The sequence below is a fragment of the Amblyomma americanum genome, chromosome 9 (genome assembly GCF_052857255.1).
Source record: "Amblyomma americanum isolate KBUSLIRL-KWMA chromosome 9, ASM5285725v1, whole genome shotgun sequence".
In the NCBI taxonomy this organism is placed as follows: Eukaryota; Metazoa; Arthropoda; class Arachnida; order Ixodida; family Ixodidae; genus Amblyomma; species Amblyomma americanum.
In genome coordinates, this window is record NC_135505.1 from 124,544,350 (window position 1) to 124,551,597 (window position 7,248).

Below are 7,248 nucleotides of genomic sequence, written 5' to 3' on the forward strand. Positions count from 1 at the left end.
CAGGTGTCATCTAAAAAGTTCACTAGTGGTTGTGACAGCAGAAGGCTCACCGTCTTTTTTGATCAGTTTTGTGCAATATTTTCCGAGGACAAACCTTCGAGCCCTGTTTTATATTTTTTTTTCAAAGTTTATTAATTACCTCTAAGGTATAATGACCATAACATAAGCTTGCGCACTCGACTGTTCATTGTACGCATGTTAAATGCAATTACTGTTTCGGGCCGATGGGCAGAAAATTGAAAAACTTATTACCGAAACTTCTTTTGTTCGTTCAATAATTTATGTGCCCAGTCGATCGAAATTCCTAGGTGACAAAACCCCTAAGTATTTAAATTGTCTTGCTCTGACAAAATTAACATCACGAATTCTAAATATGTGCTTTCCGTAGGAGCGCTTCCTTGCAAATCGATATTTTAGATGCCCTAAACCGTTTATTTTCTTCCTTTTCCTGCTTGTACGAAATGCAGAGTAGCTCTCTTGAGCACATGTGGTGCTTCTTCAAAAACTTGGTTCACCAATATATAAGCTATTTTTTGCCAAGGAAACAGAAAATTTTGCGCTGTAGCAATCCATGGATGACAAAAGATATTGCTCGTCTGGGTCGTAAACTGGCGAAAGCGAGACAGCAACACTCAAAGATTCCTTCATCGAACACTGCCGATAAGATCTCAGTGCTGCGCTTGTCGTTGCAGAACGCATCAATAAGGCCAAACACCAATTCCACTCTGTACATATAAAAAATTCCTTGTTTCCTCTTCAAGCACTAAGGTGGCAGACTGGGCATGTTGGTGATTCATAATGGAAATGTACAGCGCAAATACAGACAAGGCAAATCAGCACCTTCTTCCTACTGGCCAATTTCTCTTTTGTGCAGTTCAGTGAAATTGCTCGAACACATCATCTGTAAACACTTAACTTTAACGAGGAGAACCACGTCCTTGATAACAATCTGCACAGATTCCGTCGCTGTCTTTCTAAAGTCCATGCCATTCTTTCTTGTGTCCTTGTCTGTATTTGCGCTGTACATTTCCATTATCTTCAAGCACGTTTTCGCGACATCTCGCGCCACGCAAGAAGTTGATTCGTGGCTTTTCTGCAAGTAGTGCGTGTATGCACGACAAGTTAGAAATAGCCCAGGCGCTCTACCAGTATTTCAGCTCTGTATTCACTCATGATGACGGCTGCACGCCACAAGTTACTTCTTTTGATGATTTGGCACCAATCAGTGATATGAGTATTACCGAGGAAGCTGCGTTAGGCCTCCTGCTTAACTTAGACACAAAGAAGTCACCAGGCATTGACGAAATACGTAACACCTTTCTAGTGTGGTAGGATGAATGGTGTGCCAAATACTTTACTTTAATATTTAGAAAATCACTGAACCGCTCAGAATTGCCGCGCGATTGGAAACTCGCAAAAATCACCCCGATTATTAAAGAACAAAGCAAATCAGCACCATCTTCCTACCGGCCAATTTCTCTTTTGTGCAGTTAAGTGAAATTGCTTGAACACATCATTTGCAAACACTTAATTTTAGCGAAGAGAACCACGTCCTTGATAACCGTCTGCATGGATTCCGTCTTGGTCTCTCTACAGTAACGCAACTTATTGCAACTGTTCACGATTTAGCGGCAGCACTAGATAGGCATAATCAAGTTGATATTGTGAGGCAGAAGAACGCACCAGCAAATTCACCTTTTTACTTCAGGTAGGCCGAAGCAGCAGCTACCGACTAGTCACAGCTTAGCAACACTTCGTCTTCTTCGCACGACCCGATGACCGATGATGATTACGCTGAGATGAAGATGAAGGTCACTCACAGTGCTTACAACATTCCCCCTCCCGAACGAAAGCGACCATCCTGGTCGCAAATTAAATCTTAAGGTCGGCGGTTAAAGGGTTTCAAGCGCGACACGTGCACAATCTCGGTGCCGCGACACCGACGATCGCGAACAGGCGATGCAGGTGTGATGAGATAGTTTACAGGGGAAGTTTGTTCCAGAACCGTGTACGGGCCAATAAAACGGCTCAGAAACTTTTCACACAGGCCGGGGATGCGAGTAGGTGTCCAGAGTAGCACTTCGTCTCCAGGGCGGAAAGACACTGAGCGATGAGTCGCATCATACGTGCTTTTCCTGGAAGCTTGAGTGGCTTCAGTTTGAAGGCGGGCACGATCACGGCAGTGGGCGATACGAGACACGAACTGTTCGTGGGAAGGCGCGGCAGACGGAGTAGAAGCTGTGAAGAAAGATGCTTCGAGGGAGAAGGTAGGATGGCGGGCATAAACAAGAAAAAACGGAGAGTAGGTGGTGGTTCGTTGAACGGCAGTGTTGTAGGCGAAGGTTACAAAGGGGAGTAAAGAGTCCCAGTTGTTGTGCTGAGGGTGAATGTAGGTGGATAGCATATCAGAAAGGGTGCGATGAAAGCGTTCTGTGAGGCCATTGGTCTGAGGGTGGTAAGGAGATGTAGTTTTATGCACCGTGCCTGAAGCATGAAGCACTGCGGCGAGGACGGTGGAGAGGAACGACTTGCCACGATCGCTAAGGAGGAGGCGAGGGGCGCCGTGGCGAAGAAGTATGGTGTGGAGGAAGAAGTTGGCGATTTCGGAAGCGGAGCCGGAAGGAAGTGCTGCGGTTTCAGCGTATCGGGTGAGGTGGTCAACGGCAGTAACGACCCAGCGGTTGCCAGCTGGAGTCAAGGGCAGGGGTCCATACAAGTCGATTCCGACGACTTCGAAAGGTGTGGAAGGACATGGGAGAGGTTGCAAGAGACCGGCAGGAGGCGACGTAGACCGCTTGCGTCGTTGACAAGGGATGCAAGACGCTACGTATTTTAATACTGAGGTTGAAAGGCCAGGCCAGAAGAAACGACGTTTGATGCGGTCATAGGTTTTGTGGTACCCAAGGTGACCTGCGGTGGGGTCGTCGTGGAAGGCTTGTAGAACTTGAGGACGCAGGGAAGAAGGAATTACGGGAACCCATGTGTGGCCCAGTGGGCTGTAGTTGTGCCAAAATAATGTGCCATCCTGTAACTTGAAATTTTTGAGCCGACGACGGAGACGGGCATTTGGAGGTCTAAGAACACCGCTGAGACTATCAATCAGCTTTTGACAGTAAGGGTCAGCACTCTGGTGGTGAGCAAGATTGCAGTGTATATCTGGCATGGGAGCAATAGAGGCGGCGCTCAAAGACTGCATAACTGTAGGGTTTAAATGGCTTGACTCCGTTGGGACAGGAGAGGAATGCGAGGACATGGGTTGCGACGGCAAAGCAATAGGGCAACGAGAGAGAGCGTCGGCGTCCTTGTGCTTCTTGCCCGATTTGTAAGTGACAGTAAAGTCGTACTCTTGAAGGCGGAGGATCCACCGCCCGAGACGACCGGACAGATTTTTCAAAGTGGATAACCAGCATAGGGCGTGGTGGTCAGTGACGACTGTGAAGTGACGGCCGTACAGGTAAGGACGAAACTTCTGAACAGCCCAGACGACGGCGAGACATTCTTGTTCGGTAATAGTGTAGTTTTGTTCCGCAGAAGTCAGAGTTCGGCTCGCATAGGCAACAACATTTTCTGTAGAGGTGTTTTGGCGTTGCAGAAGGACAGCGCCAATGCCATGGCTACTGGCGTCGGTGTGCAAAATTGTCGGTGCTTTATCATCAAAATGGCAGAGGACGGGACCCGAAGTCAGAGCACGCTTCAGAGTTTCAAATGCTTCTTCGCAAGCAGGAGACCAGATGAAAGGCGTGTCGTTGTGAAGAAGCGCATGTAAAGGTGAGGCAATAGAGGCGAAATTGCGGATGAATCTGCGGAAGTATGATGCCAAGCCGAGGAAACTGCGGAGATCTTTGACCCGAGTTGGACGGGGAAAGTGCAGCGCAGCAGCGATTTTTTCAGGGTCAGGCTTAATTCCTTCGCTGCTTACGAGATGGCCAAGAACTTTAATGGATTTTGATGCAAAACGGCATTTCTTCGTGTTTAGCTGTAGGCCAGCGCTGGAAAGTGCTGTCAAAACTTCATCGAGACGAGTAAGGTGATCAGGAAATGACGAAGAAAAAATGACGATGTCATCTAAGTAACAGAGACATGTTTTCCATTTGAGGCCGCGGAGAACTGTGTCAATCATACGCTCGAATGTAGCAGGAGCGTTGCAGAGTCCAAAAGGCATTACATTGAATTCGTATAAACCGTCCGGTGTTGCAAAGGCGGTCTTCTCTTTATCATCTTCATTCATGGGGATCTGCCAGTAGCCTGATCTTAAGTCAAGGCTGGAGAAAAATTGGGCACCTTGCAAACAATCGAGGGCGTCGTCAATTCGAGGGAGGGGATACACATCCTTACGAGTTATTCTGTTTAGAGCACGGTAATCTACACAAAAACGAACCGAACCGTCTTTTTTTTGCACTAGCACAACAGGCGATGACCAGGAACTAGACGATGGGCGTATGATGTTGCGTGCAAGCATGTCAGCAACATTTTCCTGAATAACTTTGCGCTCGGTTGGAGAAACACGATAAGGCCGGCGTCTAACTATGCTTGATCCGTCGGTGAGTATGCGATGCGTTGCTGCAGCGGTTTGACCCAGTGTGCCGGAATTGACGTCGAACGAGTCTGCGTGCTTGTTCAATACAGCGAGCAATGCGTCTGTCTGGTCTGTTGTCAGGTCGGTGCTGATCGTGTGGCGAAGTGCTGCACTGAGCGAGGCAGGGGATGAATCAGAGCGATCGGAGGTGGAAATGGGAAGAAGTGTGACAGGCTGGGCGGAAGCAATTGATGCAACAGTAGAGTCGCGTCGCAGAAGAATGGGCTCTGATGTGGTGTTGAATGCGGCGAGAAGAGAAGAACCGCTGGAGAAGCGAAGAAGGGACACGATGATGATAATACCTCTTGACAGGAGACGAGGGCTGGGTGTAATCAGGACGTCGCCATCGGTGACGGCGTCAGAAGTCACAGATAGAATATCTTCGTTGCCCGGATAGAGGACGTGATCGGCAAGCATAACTACACGGGAAGAAAGTGGTTCTCTATCGGCAAGAATGTTGCATTCAGTGACTTCAATAGTGGGAGGGGAACACGTAATGACTGCTGAGGCGTTTTGGAGGAAATCCCAGCCGAAGATGAGTTGATGGACACAGGAGGATAGGACAGCAAACTCAATGAAGTGCAAGATGCCATCAATGGTGACTCGGGCTGTACACGCTCCACAAGGGTTAATATTCTGTCCATTTGCAGCACGTAAAGGAGGACCGGTATAAGGTGTGCGCACTTTTCGCAGTTTTAAACACAAGTCAAGTTTCATAATAGAAATAGCGGCGCCGGTATCAATTAAAGCTTCCAGTTCATGTCCCTCAAGGAATACAGTCAACATGTTTGATGGGAGCAGAGGAGGAATTGGAGCGACGACAGGCGGTGCAGTTTTACCTCCGGAAACTGCACAGGTTAGTTTTCCGTTTGGCGGGCAGAAGCTGAAGATGGAGGGCGAAGGGGCGACGAAGTCCGGCGAAAGGGTGACGGGGAGCGACGACGCGATGGCCGTGCTGTCCTAGACCGGTCAGGAGAAGTCGACGGGGAGGAAGAGGGACGGAGGTCATTATCGGTGTAGTACTGGCGAGGAGGAAGCTGGTAGGCGTCGTCACGTCGAACGTACCCATAGCTCGCACGCTCATCTCGCAGTCGTCGGCGACAAACGCGTGTTACATGGCCGCGGATTCCGCAGTAGAAACATACTGGACGAGGTGGGAGAGGCCGCCAATTACCATACACCGGTGGTCGCGGGGACAGGGCGGCGAGGCTGGGTGGGACGGGCGCGTGATGGACAGGAGGACAAGCCTCGTTCAGCCTCGACCATGCCATTGTTAACTCGCCGGCAAAGGGCGAGTACGTCCTCAATGTATGATGTGTATGTCTCTCCTGGAAGCTGCACACGGGTCTCTAGCTTCTTTTGAAAAGAGGTCGGACCAGCACCAACAGTTCCAAATATCTGGCGGATCTGTGTCGTGAATTGAGGCCAGTCAGGAATGGCGTCCTCATGGTTGAGGAACCACGTCTTAGCCACGTCACTCAGGTAGAATGAGACGTTGAGTAGCTTCATAGAAGCGTCCCAACCGTTAAAAGCGCTCACCCGATCGTACTGCTGTAGCCAGTCTTCGACGTCGTCACCGCGGAGACCGGCGAAAACCGGAGGGTCGCGCTGACGTGAGGTAACTGACCAAGTTGGGTGGGTCAAATGGTGCTGAGCAAGTGCACCTTGGGATGTCAGTGGTGCAGAGGTGGCATGGGCAGCCGTGGGATGCCCATCGGTAGCTATAGGCGCCGGAACGGTGAGAGCAGGGGGATGTGACTGCGCCATGGCGGTTGATGTGCCGCCAAGAACACGACCGGAACGGAGCTCCAGGGGGTGCCGCGTTGAGGACGCTGGGATCAGGAGTCACCTCCACCACTTGTGAGGCAGAAGAACGCACCAGCAAATTCACCTTTTTACTTCAGGTAGGCCGAAGCAGCAGCTACCGACTAGTCACAGCTTAGCAACACTTCGTCTTCTTCGCACGACCCGATGACCGATGATGATTACGCTGAGATGAAGATGAAGGTCACTCACAGTGCTTACAATATTGTTTTTCTTAATTTCTAAAATGTGTTCGACCGTGTATCTCATCACAAATTATTGCAGAAGTTAGAACCTATACTAAAACATGAGTTCCTACTCTCATGGATCGAAGCCTACCTTTAGCACAGACATCAAAATGGGGTTGTTGATGGCATCCTTTCTGACGCTGTCCCAGTAGAATCCGGCATTCCACAGGGCTCAGGTCTTGGGTCTCCTTTTCTTTCTAGTATTTATTTATGTCATAGTTCAAAACGTACAAGTTTAAATACGGCTATTCGCAGACGATTGCGTAATCTATCAAGAAGTTTCTAGCCTCGAAGATCAACTCCTTTTGAACGATTCTCTGTCTGAAATAGAAAAATGGTACCTCACGTTGTAAATGACTTTGAATTGCAATAAAAATGTAGCAATAACCGTGACACCTAAAAAGAATCCTTTAAGTTTCACATACCGTTTAGCCCATGAACCTGTCTTAGTTGTCAACGCTTTTAAATACTTAGGAATTCATGTAACCTCTGACCTTTGATGGAATGAGCTCATATCGTATATAGAAAAAAAGCCCTAGGACAACTGCACTATTTGAGAGGAACGCTGGCACAATCCAAACAAGAAATCAAGCTTTTAGCTTACAAAACATTTGTTCGGCC